This window comes from Ochotona curzoniae, unplaced genomic scaffold, assembly GCF_017591425.1.
Source record: "Ochotona curzoniae isolate NIBS_2020 unplaced genomic scaffold, NIBS_Ocur_1.0 contig_3819, whole genome shotgun sequence".
In the NCBI taxonomy this organism is placed as follows: Eukaryota; Metazoa; Chordata; class Mammalia; order Lagomorpha; family Ochotonidae; genus Ochotona; species Ochotona curzoniae.
Genome location: NW_024466004.1, coordinates 31,893,916 through 31,915,508, shown reverse-complemented (window position 1 = coordinate 31,915,508; position 21,593 = coordinate 31,893,916).

Genomic DNA, 21,593 nt, shown 5'->3' with positions numbered 1-21,593 from the left:
AATTCCTCTTAGCCTTCAAAGTGCATTTCATGTGTTCAAACTTGATTTTGTAGAGCAACACTAATTAGTTCATTTATAATATAATTTGGTATCAAGGAATAAAAAAAGAATTCTCAGGAATTGAAAACAGTGTAAAAAAAAGTGAGCCAAAGAAAAATGCATATTAAGTATTTTAAGATTCAAAATAGTAAGCTTAGACAACCTGACAACCTCTTAGGGTGGGAAAACCACACATTAATTCATTTTGTCGTTTCTTATCAGACACACACATCAGATTCTCTGAGAGAACTTCGTAAATAGGCATTCACATAAATAGATCTCAATAACATTTTACACCAAAATGAATACATCTTTTTAATTCCACTTCCCACTAACTTTTTAAAATAACTTCCTACATATTTCAAGTCCCATCCTGGCAGAATTCTGATTCAGCATATCTAGGTTTTATATTTTGAAAAGAGTCCACAAAATAAACAGAACCACAAAATTAAATCATCCATTTCAATCTGAATACCTTCTCTTTTCCAATTCATTCTACTAAATCTTAAATGTTTTATTTCCTATGCCTGCTTCTACCAGCCCCCAGCCTGTGCAGGAAACAATATTTTAAAATATTTATATTAATTAAATTGTGACTCAGCTATGATTCTATGCTTTCAATGACTTCCAACTGCCACTATAAGAACACTTTTATTACTGCAATCTCACAATCTGAATGTAGTTACAAGGACAATATGACAGATCACTTCATTGGTTTAACAGCATCATCCCTCCTGAAGCCCCTACAGCCGCTGCAATGCTTTGCTGGATTATCACAGGAGCTGTGCACATAAAATGCAATAAATAATAAAAAAAAAATAAAAAATAGCTTAAAGTTCAGTGGCCCAGAAAATTCAGAATCTTTGGTTGCCACACTAACTAACACCCTTTATTCCAAACTTTATTTCCTCCCCTTTCTCAAGCCTATTCTTCCATCATGGTTAGATAACACTCAGATACTCACAGCTTGAACTTGTTCACAGTCATAACTTTGCTCATGGGTTCTGCACCCTCCTCCCCAGCCTGCTGTTATTACAGTCCTTACTTTATCACAGCTGTCACAGCCCGGTGTATGCACCCCACAAAGTACAAATACACTAACACATAAAACCTTCTGATTGATTCCCATTTGCAAGTGTGTACCTATCTGATATCCAATAATTTAGCACAGAAAGTATATAGTAGGTAGTATAACCACTTCATTATAAGCAATGATGAACACAAAAAAGAGTGCACAACTGTTTGCTGCACTATTTTATAATAAATTATATATTATGACTACAAAAATCATCTAATCATTAAATTTTATGTTCATTGGGAAATTTTCATGAAATGTTGAGTAGACAAATGAGGACATGAAATTTTTCAAAAAGCAGAATGACAGAAAGAAAAAGAGAGAGGGACCTTTCACCCATTAGCCTACTTCTCAAAGGCCCGAGAAGCTAGAACTGACTAAGTCCAAAGTTAGGAGCCAAGAACTTCACCTGCTTTTCCCACATGGACTAAAGGGTTCTATGTACTTGGGAAATCATCTGCTGCCTCCAAGGGTGATCATTAGCAGGAAACTGGATCATAACTCAGTGAGCAGTGGCTTAATCCATTGCATTACAACACCCTTCTACCAGCTTTCAGAATTTTGTGTGGAGGGCACCAAAATAAATTTCCTCTAATTCCATTTTCCATTTACCTTTTCAAGTACACTCATATGTACAACAGTAGTAGAATCCTAATTACATAAAGGCTAGAAAGGTAAAAAAAAAAAAAGTAGGATTTATCTCTAAGCACAAAATTATTAGCTATTTTAGCTTCTTACTTTGATTTTTATGTATTTTCTGATTTTCTAAAATGATACATCAAATCATAATTTTACAAATGTATAAAGAAAAGGCACTTCCAAAATCAAAGTACAACAGTACAGCTGCTATATTTTTAACCTTCCCCAGCTGTTGCAAACACCATGTACTAGATACTGTAAGATAGACAAACTAATTAAAATTACAGCTCCATTTATTTTGGCTTGCTGGTTCATCCTCCATCTGTCGTGTCAACAACGGGAGCAGCAAACTCTGACACTGGTTACTCTCAGAGAAGAGGATTGTATGCAGGGCTCAGACAAAGGATGACCCTCCCTCAAAAAAGGAAGCTGGTGATCCAAAGAGAAAAGGACAAAGGCAATAAGTTATTTAGAGATGTTCCAGACAAAAAAGATTCTCAGATTCAATTACAGTTTAGTAGTTCAAGAGGACAAGGTAATTTGGATAGTGAAAATACAGCAAATTCCCTGACCTCTGCAGAGATATTTAATTAACTGATGTCATCAAATTAATTAAATGTTCCCTGTTTTTCAAGTCATTGTATGTTATTGTTAGTAGTCTTACAATCTGGCTGAAAACCAGCTATCAGGGAAAGTCAAATTGCAAAATCCTACCGGATTCTAATAACTATCTCAGGGCCACTCATTTGGATGTCAGAATTGCACCACAAATGAGAAGAAACAATTGTTAATAGATATGCTGCTCCCATGGCCTACAAGGTATAAGCCACAGTCAAAATACAGAGAACCACAACCTACAACAAAACAGAACACAATTTTTAAACCACTTCTTTGTGTGTGTGTGTGCACACGACCACACACACACACATACGCCTAATACACATATCACAAAATATAAACCTTTTTAAATTTTAAGGTTGCATTTCTCTCCACAAATTGCTATTAATAAGATAAAACTGACTATTCTCACTAAAATTACATGAAGGAAAACCCAGGCTTCTGTCATAATAAAAATATATATGAGTTTTATTCTAAGTTCCTGACATAAAGCTCCTAAATCCCTTGGAATTTCATGAGTGGTAGGAAATTCTTTTGTTCACACAAGCATGCTTTCAGCAAATCCCATAGACAGTTTCAGGATGGATACCCGCTCCTAGAATAACCAAACCATAATCAAAAGAGTACGGTTTTCAGTCTCAATTCCTAAGCCTTGGGACAGGGAGAGAGATTAAAGATTGAGTTCACTGGGGACCCCACACCTGCAACTGCCATCAGAAGTAAGGATGATCTAGTGAAACTGAGCCTTTTAACCTGTGGAATATGTTGCTTTCTCCAGGTAGTCAGTGTCAGAATTCAACTAGATTGTTCAACACCCAGTTTATATTGGAAAATCAGAGGAGCAGTTATTATTACCAGAAAACACCCAGCTTCCTAGACTGTTTAATTAACAAGAAAATCAGTAATAATTTTCAGAAAGCTTTTCTAAATTCATTTTATGTTCAAGTCATTATAGTAAATAATTAAAGTGTGGACTTAATGTTTCCCCAAGAAGGTATTTAGTGTCTAAATTAGTAATCACTTAAAATATAAAATGTAACAGTCTTTTTCAAGGACCAGTTCAAGCAGCATTTCACTTTCTTTGCATTTGAGAGTATTTTTACCAGAGAAAGACATGGTGCAAGGCTATAGGAAAAAATTTGTTCTACTGTACTTCTTCAGCTTTCATTTAACCGAGCTGAACCTTGATTTTCTATTAGCTAGAAAATTCTCTAAACTGTTAAAATGATTTTAAAATGCAATCTCAGATTCTACAGGTCATCTCTCATAAAACTTATAAATATTCTATGCTCAAAGAGTCCCAGATCATTCCTATAATACATCTGCAAATGTTTAAATCAAATAATCACTCTTGAAAATATTTTCTTTATATGAATTAAACATCCTCAAAACATCTGCTTTCTCTTCTCCCCAAATAGAAGTTCTAACATTTTATCTTCAAGAATTATCACAGGCCTATATAATACACTCTTTAAAAAGCTTTATGAAATTGTTTACAAATACCAACAGACAAAACCTGTCACCACATTGAAAATATAATAATTGAGATTCAGTTGTGACATCACAGAATTGAATAGAAAATAGTGAAATCAACAGAAAATTCTTCCCACTTTTATCAAATGCAAAGACAAACAAACTGCAAATGTAGTAAAATTATAAATTTAAAAAACAACATGAACATATGGACACTATTTACTCAGATACTTAGAGATGAGAGATGAGGAAAGAAGAGGGAGACAACAAAAAGAAAGAGGAGAGAAACAGGAAGGGAGAGAAGGACTTACTAACAACACCTACTGAGCAAGAGCTGAGGAATGAAGCACTGCTTATACATTTCTGTAGTTCCCATATTTTAACAATCAACATCATATGACAGCAAAAAAGAGTTGTATTACTCTACAGAAATATTCTCTTTATGATATTTTCCCTAATCCCATGTAAAAAAAATTACCCCAAAAGAGAGTATTGGCTTAAATGTGATAAATGAATCTATGCAAGAAAAATAAGAAAACATGAGAGAAGAAATTCTTGACATTGATCCTGGCAAGGATATTTTGGCTGTGATCCCCAAAGCACTGGCAACATAAGTAACAATAGACAAATAGAATTATACCTGACTTTCAAAAACTTCTGTAAAGCAAAGCAAACATTTAACAGAGTCAAGGCCTACAACACTACAAAATTGTTTCAAATCATACATCTGATAACAGACTGACATTCAAAATACATAAAGAAACCAAAAAAATTCAATAGCAAGAAAAGAACTCAATTTAAAATGCATAAAAATTGAGATGGCACTGTGGTGCATTGGGTGAAGCAGCTATGGACAATGACAGCATCTCACATCAGAACATCACGTCAAGTTCTAGCTATTCTGCTTCTACTCCAGTTCCTTTCCAATGTGCTTTGAAGAGCAGCAGATAATGGCACAAGGATTTGAACCCTTGCAATCCACAGGGGGGATCTGCATGAGCACTAAGGTTCCAGGCTTTGGCCTTGCCCAGATGTGAATGATCTGGGGGGTAAAGCAGTGGATGACATATATATCCCTCTCCCCACTCTTTCTTTCTCTCTGTCTCTACATCAGTCCGACTTGCAAATAAATATTTTTTTAATGGGCAAAATAGGAGAATGGACATTTCTCAAAAAAAAAAAAAACACAGGTATAAAAAAATGCTCAACAACACTAATCACCAGGAAAATTAAAATTAAAATTGCCATGAACTATTGTTTCATACCTGTTACGTTTATCATCAAAAAGACAAAAATGGCTAACATTTGAATTAAAATGTTCACATACCTTATTGGGAGACTGTTTGAGTTTGACTGTAAACTCAACTCCGAATGCTAGATTCTGGTTCTTGTGAATCCTAGGAGACAGAGATAGGAGTTCAAGTGACTTGGGTTCTTACTATCCAAGACACTTGGGAGACCTGGACTGAAATGCTGGCTCTTGGCTTTGGCCTCAGCTGTGGATTATTGCCTGCATTTGAGTAGTGAACCAACTGATGGGAGCCTTCTACCACTGGTCTCTCTTTGCTCCTCAATTGCAAAGAAAATAAAGACAAACAATGATAAGTGTTGGCAAGAATTGAAGAAAAGTAATCTGTCTTGCACACTGTTGGTGGGAATGCAAATTAATTTAACCATTAGGTCAAATACTAAGAGCCATTCCTCAAAAAACCCTCAAAGGAAAGATTTAGAAAAGTCACCACAAGCCAAAATAAACAAACAAATAGGCAGTCAAAGCCAAAATAAACAAATGGGACTACATCAAACTAAAAAGCTTCAGTAGAGCACAAGAGGTGAACAACAAATGGAAAGGGAGAAGATCTTTGCGAACTACACAAGCAATAAGGTACTAATATCCAGAACTTACAAGGAGATTCAGAAACTCAACAACTGCAAAACAAAGAACCCTGTGAAGAAATGGAAAAGAAAATGAGCAGACATTTTTCAAAAGAACAGATTCAAATGGCTAACAGACATGAAAAAAACATTCAGGTTCTGAATCTGTCAGGGAGATACAAATGAAAACCACACTGAGGTTCCACCTAACTCCAGTGAGATTCTCCTACAATCTAACCTTTCCTAACAACACCTGCTGGTATGGATTGGGTGAGAAAGGTACCCTCCTTCACTTTTGGTGGGAGTGCACGCTAATACAACCACTTTAGAAGTTGGTATGGAGAACACCAATAAAACTGAAAGCTGATCTGCCGTATGACCCAACTATTACAATTACAGGAATATATCCAAAGGAAATGAAATCTGCATATGAAAAATGGATCTGTAATCCTATATTTACAACAGCACAATCTACAATAGCAAAGATATGGAAACAGTCTAGATGCCTGTCCAAAGTGGAATGGTTAAAGAAACCTTGGTACATTTACTCCATGGAATACTATTCAGCCATTAAAAAGAATGAAACTTTACCATTTGCAACCATATTATCCTAACTAGAAACCATTATGCTCAGTAAAATAAGTCACATACAGATGTGAAGATGCAATGCAGTATGTATCTCCACTTCAAATCAAAGATCGACTCCCAATGAAACTGTTGAATGTATCTTGACAATAGGTGCAGGCTGTCTCCATCGTCTGTGCCAGCAATGTCAGGACATACTGAAATAGTAGAATGACGGTCTTGGGACTGATTGATTGTTAAGGACTATACCATTGTAATGACATAGCATGGGGGTGCGGATTTCAGAAGGGTGAAAAGGAAATCCTGGAGTCTATGGAACTGCACCAGGTAATAATAAAATAAATAAATTTATAAAAATCAATAAAAATAAAACTTTCATTGGTATACATACATATACATATGAATAAAACCAATTAGAGTTATATGATCAAACCTATTAAAAAATTGCAGTTTGTATGCATTATGGAGTACTTTAAATTCTTTATTTTTTTAAAAAAGAAAATTCTATCATTTGTCATATTGAGAAGAAATGTAGAGGGCAGTATGCTCTGTGAAATAAGCCAGACACAGAAAAATATGACTGCATATCTCCCCTTTTTGGGAAATCCCAAAAAGCCAAACAAGGAGAAGCAGAGTAGAATCCTGGTTCTTAGGGTAAGAAGCAGTGGAAGATGTTAACTAACAGATTCATTTAGAAAAACTGGAATACTTTGGAAATCTATGGCATAATATTGTGACCATAATTAATACAATATTGTGTGTGTGAATATTGATGGTAGATTTTAAATGTTCTATTAAAATCAGTATACAAGGCAATAGATATGTTAATTAGCTTATTTTAATCATTTCCAAATGTGTACAAACATAAAAACACACTGTGAATACTGCAGATATATTCAATTTTGGTAAATGAAATGCGAAACAGTCTTGAGTAACGCCTCAGAAGCCATCACCAATCATTGGTGACTGTGATGAGAAGCCCAGGCTGCAGAAGCTGAAACAGCTTCAACTGTAAACCAAAACATCAATAAAATTCAACAACAGTGTAAAAGGAGTGGGATACTAATGCAAGAATTGTACTTTGAATATACACAATATTTTGAATATATTTACAGCACACACACACACACACACAAACACACAAACACATATCTTTATCCAGGTGCTTACTGTTTGTTATACTAATTAAAATGACACGATGGTGTTTGTAAGTATCCAGAAAAACTCTCCAGTATGATCAAACCATATTTAGCAATCACTGTATTCCCAATGCCACTATGACGAACGGAGGAGAACTGAGGTACCTGAAGATCATGTCTCTCCTCATTGGGAGCAAGCATCAATTCTTGGCTAATTTGAGTGATTCTACATCCTCCAAATTTACACTCTCTGTAGTGCACTCATCAACTTACAATAGTAAAATTTCTGCGTGAAGAAAGTAGAAGAAAAGTAAAACCTAGCTTAAAATTGTATAATTTTAAGTCAAAAGGTAAAGTACAAGGAAGAATATAAAATTTTAATATCCTATGAATCATGCAATAAATACTTGCCTTACAAGTAAAGCAAGAAACTGAAGGACACTGGAAAACACCTCGAAAATGACTGAGACAATGATTATCAAACCAAGCATGAATGTTGCAGGAAGTCCACATGTGCCATGATGGTGACCTCTGCATTCATCAGGTACAGGTACAGCAGAGCACCAGCTCTGCCAGAACAGGGAGCTATCTCGAGAATTCTGAAGACAGTTACTTTCAGTAAAGTGCGGATGGGATCTAACATGTAATTTTTGGATTAGATACAGCTGACAATTTCCCTAATTATTGTTATAGTTTTAGCATATTCTATACAGTGATGTGTTCAGCAGATTAATGTCAAATGAAATTTTACATGACAGAATCAGGAATCACCGAGATTTAATTATTAAGAGGTCTGTAAAAGACTTTCTAGCAAAGTGTCTGTGCATGACGGGAGGCTGGTAATGATAAAACAAGACTGATTTTTAAATTCTGTTTTATTCTCATCAAAACAGGAAAGTTCTCATTTTCTTCTTGTTGAAATAGAGATAATTAGATTTTTTAACTATCCATAGAGACTCTTTTATTTATATCTTTATCTTATACTTTCTCACTACTTCTTTGGTCATATAAACATTCTCTCCAGATTATAAAGTAATTTTTAAAGGATTTATTCAGTTTTAATTGAAAGGCATAGTTTACATAGAGAGCAAGAAAGAGAGACAGACAGATGTCTTCCCGTGAGGAACATTAAGCATCTTCCTGTGAGGCAAGCATCCCCCATAAGTAAGCACAAGTTCAAATCCGGCCTGTCTTTTTCTGATCTGAGCTTCCTCCTGAAGCACCTGGGAAAGCAGCAGAAGCTGGCTTACATACCTGGACCTCTGCTACCCCCACAGAAGACTCAGATTTCCTGGATCCTGGATTTGGCCTGACCCAAACCTGGATATTGCAAATATTTGGAGAGTAAAACAGAAGATGAAGATCAAAAATTTCTGCTTCTCCCTCTCTCTCAGTCACTGTGCATTAAGAAATTTCCCAAGGGGCCAGGTGCAGTAGCCTAGTGGCTAAAGTCCTCTCCATGCATGTGCCAGGATCTCATATGAGCACCAGTTCGTACTCCAGCTGTTCCACTTCCCATCCAGCTCTCTGCTTGTGGCCTGGGAAAGCAGCTGAGAATGGTCCAAAGCTTTGGGACCTGCACCCATATAGGAAACCTGGAGGAAAGTTCCTGGTTCCTGGCTTCAGATCGGCACAACTCCAGCCATTGCAGTCACTTGGAGAGTGAATCATCGGACAGAAGATCATCCTCTCTGTCTCTCCTCCTCTCTGTATATTTGCCTTTCTAACAAAAATAAAAAAGTAATCTTTTAAAAAAAATTAAAAAAAAAACAATAGAAATTTCACATGGTAATCTGCAAAAACATAATATGTGTCCAGATAAAATTTCATCTAAATGTAAATAAAAATACTTTAGATGAATTTAACAATTGCTATCACAGAATTTTACCTTAAAAAGTATAAAACCAGAAAAAATTAAGTCTAAATAAACAAAGAGATTAACTGAATCTATAAGCTGAAAAACTTTACATTATTAAATTGGCTCATAAATATAATTATAGGGGCTGAAAGTTCTATAAATCTACAACATGCTTAGCCCTTCAGTTCCTTTTTTATCAAACATATTCTCCGTCAAAACATTCTGTCTTTAGCTTTTTTCAAAATCAATAGTATGTTTTTATACTTACAACTTTCTTCACTATCTTCCATAGCAGTTAACCTCCACAGTTCTTTCACAAATTGCTTTTTCCTTATTTCTTGGATTAAAAAATGGTTAATGCAATGAGAACAGATTTCATGTATTTCAAAGATATAATTCTAAGCCAACAACCTCGCTTCTCTTCCTCACCTTCACCCTTAATGAGTCCCCCTCTTCCTTCCTTTCATAACTGCACTTAATTAAAAATAATTTCAATCCTTTCTATAATCACAGGATTAACATACCACTAATCATAAAAGTCAACAAGTAAAAAAATAGACAGATCACAGTTCTAGAGGTGTACTAACAAGAGCTAAGAATAGCAGGAGGCTGGGAAGAAACAGTTGTAGAGAAAGTTATGGGAATTCTTAACGAGAAAAAGAAATCCATGAAATAAGGAAGAAGCACATTGTAAAAGGTTTGTGGAATTTAAATGCTATAGATCAAGATGATGTGAATTAAAGGAAATTGTTTCACAGTTAGCTCCTATATCTATAAATTCCAGAAAATAAGACTGCCTGACTCTTTGCCTCTTTGTTCGATGATGTATTCAACTGTTTAACTGTCTTAAGTAACAGGTGCATATGCTAATATCACATGTTAACTGAGTCATAAAGGAGCAAGTATTTTCTGCCTATTTTGAATGGTTTGAATGATCAGTTTAACTCTAATTAGATGTAGCTTTGAAACTTTGTTAAATGCTCTGAGATAAAATGAATTAGTATTTTTGACCAGAGGGTTAAATCTATGACAATAAAATGATGCAAAATTCATGTTGCGCATATATAAAGCTTTGATGTTTCTGTGGTAGAATCAATCACTGTGAATAGGACAGTTTCAGAGTTGGCCCATGCACCATGGTTTTGCACATGACCTTGCAGCCACCATCAGCCAAATCTAATTAATTAGTGAATTCACTAATATCATCATGCATAATTAATCTACTTTCTAAAAAGATGTTTTGGCCTGCCCAATTTATTAGATGCTTTCCCTGCTCAGAAAATCAATCCTTCATCCACATTTTAAAAATGTACTCGCTGGGGAGATAGTTAAACCAAATACCCCTGATGGGTATTTGCTTTCCCCTACTTTGATAATTCTCAGATGGAAAAGGCTACACTTACCTCCTGGCTGTTCAAACCTTACCACACATAAGAAACACTGCTTCTGAATGTAAACTACTAAGAATGAAAGGCAGAATGGAGATGCCTCAGAAATCTGAAAACAGATCCATCATAAGACCAGCAATCCTACCCCTGAGAATTTACCCAAATGGTACAAAGTCAGCATATAAAAGTTATCTGAACGTGCATGTCTATTACAAGTCAATTCACACTTATGAAGATATATAATCAATTTATATGTCCATGAACTCATGACTGGATAGCAAAATGTGGTAGATACACACTATTATGGAATATTATTCAGCACAAAAAAAAAGAATGAAATCATGTATTGTACAACAAAATGGATGCAACTGCAAATCATAATGCCTCATGAAATAGTCCAAATAGGCCAATTCCATAAAAGCCAGACATATTTTTCTCTGATATGTGGCAGTTACTATAAAAATTTATAGGAATGAAACAGACATGTTGTGATTAAAAAAAAAACAAACAAAAATCCTCTTTCATACTTTGCTTACACTTCTGCAGAACTGTGCACTCCTACTTTTTACTTACTGAATGACTGGGCTGAACCCATTCAGAGTGAGCTAAAATTATGTCTTTGAAAAATTAAAGAAAGAAAAGGAAGGAGGAGGGAGGAGAACTGAGGGGGAGTGGGAGGGATGTATGGTCTTCTTGGAACTGTAGTTATAAAAATCTATGAAATTTTTTCATTGTATATTTTCTATTGATAATGGGAAAAAAGAAGATAACTGTTTCTGCTATCTTCTTTGCTATATGGAAGACCTTTCATTTTTCACTTTTTTTTAATTATTATTGTCATTTTATGATGCAGTTCCAAAAGCCCTGGAATTTTCCAATCCCCTTCTCATATTCCCTCTTCCCCAACTGAGTTCCCCTATATTATTACCACAGTATAGTTATTCATAAACAGTCATATGTCTGTTATTGCAGGCATGGACAATGGCAGAGAGTCCAGCATCCTATTGTCAAAGTTTAGTAAACAGTTTTATTGGGAGTCCATTTTTGATTGGAAGTAGAGATGAATACTGCATTCTATGGTCACATGTGGATATGAGAATCTCCATTACACAGTTACTATACATCCTGTTAAATGAAAAGCCATAAAGCAAAATCAATAACAGGATAAAAATAGAAATTTACAACACCATGAAGTTAAACAACATGCTGCTGAATAACTAATGTGTCATCGAAGAAATGAAAAAGAAAATCAAGAACCTTCTTGAAGAAAATGATGCTACTGTATGATCTATGAGTCAGTGAAAAATTTAATATGAGAAAAAAACCCTATTGAAGAAGTAAAAATAAAAATAAAAACATCAAAATCCATGAGACATAGTTTTTGCTAAACTTCTTGGTGAGATGTGTCTCTTGTACATAATAACAGATGACTTTTTTATTTTAAACAATAATCTAATCTAATAATCTAATCTAATAATCTATGATGTTTGAGTGATGAGTTTAAGCCATGTATATGCAAGGTTAATATAAATAGGTGGTTATTTGATCCTGTCATTTTAGCAATGGGTTGTTCAGTGATTTAGTCTTCTGTTGCTATTTTACTAGGATATACTTCACATTTGCCTTTGGTTTTGGTGGATGGTATTCCATTTCTCTGTCAAGGGAACATCTTTAAGATTGTTTGTAGGGCAGGTTTGCAAGAGGCACATTATTTGAACTTTTCTTTACTGTGGAAGAATTTTATTTCATTTTCAAAGACAAAGGAAAGCTGTTTTTCTGGGACGGCAATTTTTATTTTTAGAATCTGGAATATGTCACTCCATTCCCTTCTGGCCTATAGTGTTTCCTCTGAGACATCAGCTGTGAGCTTGATTGCCATTCCTCCATAGGTCAGTTGACTTTTTTTCACATGCACATTTAAGGATCTCTTCCTTGTGTTCAATTAAACAGAGCTTGATTATCATATGTCATGGTGAAGATCACTTTTGGTCAAAGCTGTTTGGAATGCTGTGTCCCTATTAGATTTTGTTTCCCAGTTCTTCCTCCAGATTAGGGAAATTTTCACTTATTATTTCATAAGATAAAACTTTAAAATCAGCTTCTCTTTCTCGGCACCTTCTAGACTCCCATAACTCATATTTGGCCTTTTAATAGTGTCTCTTAATTCTTGAATACTTTTTTTAGCTTGACCCAGCTCTAATCCAGCTTTTTGATTGTTTCCTTATTGTGATAAGGACTATCTTCCAACTCTGAGATTCTTTCTTCTGCCTCAATCATTCTATTATATTTTGCACTGAATATTTAATTTGCTCTATTGTGTCCTTCATTTCCAACAATTTGGCTTGATTTCGTTCCAGTTGCTATTTATTGTGTGTCGTGCTCCTTAAGTTCCTCGAACTCCTATATGTGTTTCTCAATGTTGATAAGAAGCTTTATAATGAGTTTTCTGAATTCTGCATCCCTCATTCTCTTGATGTATTCCTCAATTAACTCTGAGGTTGGCAAGGCTTTTGCTCCTTTTTTGGAGAGTCTTCAGTAATATTCATCATGCCTGTCTCTTCTTTTGCTCTTGGTCACTGTACTTTCTGTTAGCAGATTCTTCTCCTTGGGGTAGGTTGCTAAGTGTGTCACATACAGCTCTACAATTCGATTTTATTTATTGTGCTAGGCACATGACTCTTGTTTGCAGTCATGTGTGCCACTCCCTCCAGTGACTTCTAGGGCTGGGTTGTTATTTTAGACTTCTACCTAACTGATCCAGCTCCCTGTTATTGACCTGGGAAAGTGGCAAATGATGGCACAAGTACAAATATGGGAAATCCAGAAGCTCCTAATTTAAGACTGACTCAGTTCCAGCCATTGCAGCCATTTGTGGAATGAACAGAGATAGAGATCTTCTCTGACTCTCTTCTCTTTGTTATAACTCTGCCTTTCAAATTAAAAAGAAAAAAAAATCTGTCTCTTTAACTTGCTTTAACTCAAATAAATAATTGAAAAATTTTAAAATGGTAAACCATGGAAATTTACACTTCATGAATTCAGGGATCCCAAAGCTGTCCAAAGCAATAACAGAATCAGCACTTTCTCCTGTTTCATCCTCCAGTAGTAATCACATTCGGGTCTATCTTGGAATCACCTGGACAGCTCAATAAGCACATTCCTTTGGGACACTGCCTTAGCTGTTGATATCCCATCCACCTTGAACTAATTTCCAGTAGTGTACTGTGATAAAAAAGCCTCAATTCCACTGTAACCTTTGAACAATACAGACTTTATAAACTACTGAGAAAGAAAGATTCTCTCACTTCATACAATGCACATCTTTGTAAAAATATACTTCAAGCACTAATTCCTTTTTCTACCTAAGGGATTCTACCAGTGAATATTTGACAAATGTTACTTATATCTGACTCATTATTGACATTAACTCACTATCATTTAACACCATTACGATGAAGTAGACATTATTATTCCTTTCAACTGTTCAGGAACAAAAATTGTAAACGTTAAGTCTTCCCTCCAGCTAGGAAAGTAACAGCTAGGATCTGAATTCAGTTTTGCTGGAGAGCTAAGATCTCAATTTTCACTCTAAACTGTCCATTGATGCTCTTGCTGTCATACTTTTTGATTCTATCTGCACAGACCTGTCCTATAGCATCCTCTTTTGAAAATGCCACACTTTCATCCTAATATCTTCAACATACCAAGCCACCTCTTGAGTAAATGGCCTCTCACTCTCAGCGGGGAATGCCATTGAGATAAAAACAAAGACCAGCTACTAACCTCTGCTTATCTGCATCTAATACGGCTGACCTGATGACTTTGCTTAATGTGTCAATTTTTTCACAAAAGAAACTCACATGAATATTCTCCTGGCAAAAGTTATTCTTCCTGTATCATTATAAGTTTAATTGTTTTTCACACACACACGTATACAGCATTTGATCTCGACTTTTCAAAAACAATCTACTGAGGCTGAGGTAAGGAAATATGGAGAAATAAAGAGGCCAAAACTGAAGACTATATAAGTTAATACTGCCATAATTCCACTTTCATTTAAGCAGTAAATGTGGAATTAGTGGTAGGAGAGAGGTGTCAGGACAAGAAAGGGACATCTGAAGTTGAAACAAATGATCTTTGTGGTCCAACAGATTCAATACACTAGAGAAGGGAAGACAACAAGAATATCCCCTAAACTTGTACCTTGCACAGCTCATTGATAGTGTTAGCATAAACAGAGAAAGTTAAAAACAAAAACACAGGGTCTGGAAAGAAAGGCCAGGCAATGATATAAGTCTCCGAAAAGCCTGTATCACAAGACAGAACATAATTGGGAAAATGATCCTGGATCTTAGGAAGGAACTGGGCAAATAGATGTTTAAGCCATGAGATATATTGGAATAAAAACTATAAATTCACTTTTTTCAGTGAGAAGAATGTGAAGATAATTTTCTGAAAACAACCTGGTGTCAATTTTTATCCTCATTCAAGGAAACTTATAAACATATAATAAATCTTATAGAACTTTTCTAGAGTGAAAAGACAAACAATGAAATGCATTTTCTTAAATAAAAGCATCCTTAATTCCTCTAGCTAAAAATTATAAAAGCAGTTAAAACAATTACATTTCCTACACTCCTAAAAATTGCAAAGACAAGCTAGCCTTTGAGATAACAATAGCTATATTTATTGCCATAGCAGTTTCAGCTCTCACTCCCATCACTTCCATTACTTTGTAAAATTCTTATTAAGCCATTTCCCAGAAGGCATGGTATATGTCTGGGCCCGATTTCAGGGCAATGGGTAGGTACACAATAAGGTGTCCAGAAATGGCATGGGCTTAATTGTGCTCCTGTGTGTAAATTGTCAAAGGCCCACTCACCAAGACATTATTAGTGACATTAACTCTCAAGCTCACATCAGTTGCAAAAACTGTCTCACAGGGGCAAACAACAATGCCTCAATAGATTACAGAATTCTTAATGGGGTGCTTGAATGCCCATGCAGCCAGGGGGTGAAACAGCATCAGGGTGGTCAGAGAGAAATACACCAGGCCCTGCCAAACAGCTGGAAGCTCCCCCGGGTCCCAAATCCTGTTGGTTGTTCATAGGGTTAGGTAGGTGCACGTTGCAAAACTTGTCCTGGGATGTTGTTCAACTTGTTTTTCCCTCTACCCTCTGAAGTACTCAAAGTCGTCTGTTGAATTAGATGAGCCAGCTGTCTTGTCCTTCATATACATCTGGGTAAGTTCCCTCTCCTTATTTAGGAGTTGGCAACTGAGAGAGTTCAGTCCTCTAACATGTGCTCTGGAGTCAAACCACATGTCCACATGATTTTTCCCTGAGTCTAGGAATCAAATGCAGTGGTCTAATTGGGGAATTCACCAAAAGATCCCATCTGATAGGTCCTCAGACCTGACCTGTGCACCAGTCATTGTATTGGCCTGGCCCAAATAATACCTGGCCCTGGCTCTAGTCTAACTGGGTTGACCTAAAAGAAATGAAACTTCAAAAAAAAAAAAAAAAGGCTTAATTGCATTGTTTTGTTTAGAAGACAAAGCTTAGTAATAATAGTATCTAAACCATTTCTGTAGAGAGATCAGAACTGGAACTCAGTATGGAGAGTGTTAAGAAAACTGAAAACTGATCTACTATATGACCCAGTTACCACACTTCTGGGAATATATCCAAAAGCAAATGAAATCTGCATATGAGAAAATGACCTGTAGTCCTATAATTATAGAACACAATCTACCATAGCAAAGACACAGAAGCAACCAAGATACCCCTTGAAAGAGGAATGGCTAAAGAAATTCTGATACATCTACTCTACGGACTACTACTCAGCCATTAAAAAGAATGAAATTCTATCATTTGTAACCAAATAGTCCCAACTAGAGTCCATTGTGCTCAGTGAAACAAGTCAATCTCAAAAGGACAAATATCATATGTTCTCTCTGACATAAGGCACCTTTCATGTAAAATTCAAAATCAACAGATATATAGGTAATCATGTATATGCATATATTCATCCAGGGGAATTGTATAACACAGGTTGACATACCAAGAAGTAGAAATACACTGCTATATGCATCTCTACTTCCAAATAAAAGATGGCCTCACAATAAGATTTATTTTATTTTTGTTGGAAAAGGTGAGTTACAAAGAGGAGAGAGACAGGGAGAGAGAGAGATTTTCTATCCATTGGGTCAGTTCCCAAATGTCCACAATGACCTGAGGAGTTGAATTGATCCAAAACCAGAAGCTAGGAATTTCTTCTGGGTCTCCCATATGTGTACACGGGCCCAAGGATTTGGGCTATCCTCCGTTGCCTCCCCAGGTCATTAAAATAGAATTGGATTGGAAGTGGAGCCATCAGGCTACAATCCGTATGTAACACTGTTGCCACAGGTGCCTGCTATACCATGGCACCAACCTCAGGGACCTTACATTTTTATCCATTTAGCGTAAGCATCGTATTCCTCAGTCCAATACTTATTTTGTACAGCAACACTTTCACAATCACACTGGAATTCACAAAACATTCAAAGCCAAAGCCAAGGTAGAATGGTAGAATGTGAACAGAGGTGGGTCTCAGGACGGGGCGTCTCATGCCTGGATCCCGGACGGCCGCCATGGGCACATGGTGAGCCGTCCTCCCCGGGCCTGCTGGGTTTCGGGGGCCGCTTCCTTCGGGGTGAGTAGACCGAGGGGGGGAGGCCTCCGGGACTGGGCAGGTCCGGGGCCCACCCGCCGCCTTCATGGGGCGGTGAATGGGATTTGGGAGGGGCGCGACCTTGGGCCTGGGTTATTTAAACCTCCAGCAGCCTCCTGGGAGCTGGTGGGTCTCAGGACGGGGCGTCTCATGCCTGGATCCCGGACGGCCGCCATGGGCACATGGTGAGCCGTCCTCCCCGGGCGGCCAGTGCGCCATTGGTGCCAGGCTCCGCCTGCTGGCCGCCCGGCTGGGGAGCTCTGGGGATTTGGTTCTTTGAGTTGCTGCTTAATTAGCTCCAGGTTGAACCCATTGTGCTTCTTGTACCTGAAACAGGCAGTAACTCTTCCTTAGTAAAACTTGTAATCACTAATAATGCTGAGCACCAAATACCAGTCATGCAGAAGCTATGGCTTGGCTTGCCCTGCACAAGTAGCTCCAACAGTTGGCCAATGTGTCAACTGGTAATGGAACAGAGTAGATTAGGCACGACTGAGCAAACCTTAGCCCACAAGTAAAACTAGAAACCAGGAGGGAACAGAGGTCATGCCAAGCTAGGCTCTTGTACCTGGTGGTCTGTGGGAGCCTGGGACGCTAAGCCACAGTGTCTAAGGCAGAGTTCGGGACAGGGGAGGGGCTGTGCCAAGCTGAGTCAGAGCATCCATTGGCAGGCATGTGATCTATGCCTGGGAACGGACCCGGTTGGGGAGCAAAGGGGACAACCCTAGCTGGGCTGAGGTTCCCACCAAGAGGCGCGTGGCCTGGAAGGGGGCTGCGTTCTGATCTGGAAACAGTTGTAGTCTCCCTTGGCACAAGTGTGGACTGGGATTGGATGCACCGAACTGGGCCGGACCCCGACTCCCCCTGGTGTTCTGGAGGACCAGGGCAGATGTGGGATGGACTAGGCAGGGTCTCAAACCCCTACTGAGCCATGTGTGAGCCATACGTGGGTATGGACAAACCATGGCTGGGCTGGAACATCCAACAGCAAGAACCAGATTGGGTGGAAGGCCAGTCAGGAAAAGCCACAGTTCCTGCTATGACAGGAGGTGGACTGAGTAGGGTTGGCTCATGGACCCACTGGTAAGTGTGAAACCTGGCATTGGGAGAGGTTCTGATGGAGGAGCCTGGGCAACTCCTCTGGCAGGACACAGACCCAGCAGGTAAACGCAAGAAACATGATAGGAAACAGCCCAGAAAAGGCCATGGAAACCTACCCACTGGCATACAGTTGGCAGACGTGGGGGCAAGACCAGGCTGAATCTGTCCACATCATCCACCGGCAAATCCAGGCACCAGTGTGGGTCGACCCAGGGTCGGTCGCAACAAAGACTAGTGCACATTATGGAATGCCGAGGTGAGGTTGCCTGTACCAGAAGGGACCGCAGCGCCCAACCAGCCTGAGAACAAGAAAGGAAGTGGGCAGAGCTGGCAGGGGAATAAGGGAGGGTTCCTTTGCTGGACAGCTACTTCCGCAGGAGAGCATGGGCTGGGATGGGGGCAGACCAGACTAGGCAGAGCTACCACACCTGTGCGCCTCATGTGGACTAGATCAGGGAAAAGCCAGGCTGGGCGGATTATTCCTACTGGTGCAAACAAAATTAAAGTGGGCGAGGTTTGTTTGGGCAGCATCAACTGGAATCTGGGAGTGGGAGAGGCCTGGGAGGGAAATAGTGGGCTCATCCCTCTTGGGTTACCACTTCCACGGGAGGACATAAAACTAAGACAGCGGCTGGGGTGGAATGGGATGTGGGACAGACTGGATTACTGCTACACTTACTGGCAAACCAGGGTAGGGGGTGGGCCTGGTTGGGGTTATTGTGGGTCGCTCCAACCTAGGCTACAGCTCCCGCTGGTCTATGTGAGGGCCAAGTATGTGCTGGGCAGAACCAGACTGGACTGCAACACCCATTGGTTCCAGTGGAAGTCGGGAGTGAAAACAGAACCAACCCAGGAATTGCAACCACCAGCTGATTGGAGCGATGGACGGTGCCAGGCCCTGTACTTGTTAGCACATACAAGAAGTTTCTTTGGAGATCTTCCTAATCTAAATGCTGGACTCAGAACCATAACAAAGAAAAGAGAGAAGACAGAACAGGTCAACCAACCATCTAAGCTATGATGGACTATGTCAATCAGTGGATTTTTCAAAGACCTCATAGTGCTTGGAGCGGCAAGATTGACAGCGATTCATAACTGTTGCAATATCAAAACCACTTGAGCAAGAACCTCAGAGCATGCCCTACACCCGGGACTTGGGGAGGGTGGGAAATTGGGTGGGCCTTCTCCCTTAATACCCCCCTTTTAAACATGAAGGTAACAATATGGAAAACATATTAGTATTATCCACTTTCCTGTAGCCCTTGAACCTTCTTACCCTAATTAACTATGTAAAGAATGTCAAAATAAAATTTATTAATTAAAAAAAAAAAGAAAAGAAAAAAAAAATTTAGTTAAAAGAAAAAAAAAAAAAAGAATGTGAACAGAAAAATGTGAGACTTATTCGTCGCCATTTTCTTAAACTCATGATAATGTAGCTGGGAAGTGATGGTCAGAAAAAAGTAGAGATTTAAGCATAATTGAATCTGATCACAGAGATGAACAAAGTACAAAGAATGACACTCAGACTCAAATGTTTCTAAGAAAGAGAATAACAAGGTGCCCAAAAGTCATGACCCACATTACTCACTGCTTTTCTACAAAGCATGCAAGTGTCACTTGTGACCTTACTGATGACTTCACTGGGGTCCACTGTCCTCTTCTGAAATCCAGTGGTAATTTAACTATTACTATTATACATTGTAATGAATACAACAAATTAATAGTAAAATACAAGTATGATTTAAGAATAGTGATTATAAAATGGACAGTAAATAGTTGAAAGCAGACTGATGAATCAAAACACATCAAGAGATAAACCAATGCTTTTTTATAAAGATCTCATTGCATAACATCTCTTCCTGATAAGTAATTGCAGGAAGCACAACAAAATGTATTCTTTCTACAATCTGAACACCCAAGCTGTTAAGGTAATTTATCATCTAAGGTGAGTAGCTGGTAAATTTTACCTTGTCTAGTTAAGCCACATTTATACAGCTGAGGTCACTAAATAATTGTATAACTAAGATCAAACCTATCAAAAAAAAAAAAAAAAAGGAGAAGCTTGCAAAGGCCAAGAGAAGAACTATACTCACTACAATTGTATTCAATGGCTCTGAGTCTTCCTTTGTTATATTTGGCAATGATCTATTTAAATTCTTATCTTTACTAGGAGCTTTTTGTTCAGGAAGGAACATGGGTATGTCTGAATGATTATTTTCCTGTGGTTTTTAATTATTAAATCAACCCATAAACAACTATTGTGAAAAACTGTATCCTATCCATACCTTCCCATCCTTAAAAATTCATATTATTTTGAGCAGTAAATTTATATAAAGATTTGTATGTATATAGATTATTTATGGTATGGTACTAGTGTCAATTTAGAATAAAATAGCAGCTACAGGACATTCTGACTACATGTGAGCTAATTCTGAATTTCTAAATGTTTATTAAGCTTTTCACCAGTAGCATCTGAAACGCCTTTTAAAAGCACTTGTAAATGAATTTCATTACCTTAATATGAAACTTTTAAAACTATAATACATGATATAAAAGAAAAAGCAAAAATTATAAACTTAACGCAAACACAATTAAAATTTTCTATTCATCAAAAGACACCAGAAAAAGCAAAAAAAAAAAAAAAAAAAAAAAAAGCTATATCCTACACAGAGATATTTTAACACATACATAAAATAGTAAATTTTTATGGTAACTAAGCAGTATCTATAGGTCAACAGAAGAAAATTCATTAGCTAAAAAAAGGAAGGAGATATGTATAAACTAGACATTCACATAAAGAGTAGGGAAATACGCAATGGGCCAAGGCTGTGGTATGGCTGGTAAGTTACCACCTGTAGACCAACATCCCATATGGGTGCCAGACTGGTTCTAGCTGCTCTACTTCTCTCATCCAAGTACTAACCAGGCCCGACCCTGCTTAGCTTCCGAGATAAGACAAGATTGGGCGCGTTCAGGCAGGTACGACCATAGATTCTAGCTGCTCTAGTTCTGATACATCTCCCTGGTGTAGCTGGAAAAGCAAAAGAGGGTGGCTCACATGCTCAGGTACACCATTATAGGAGACCTAA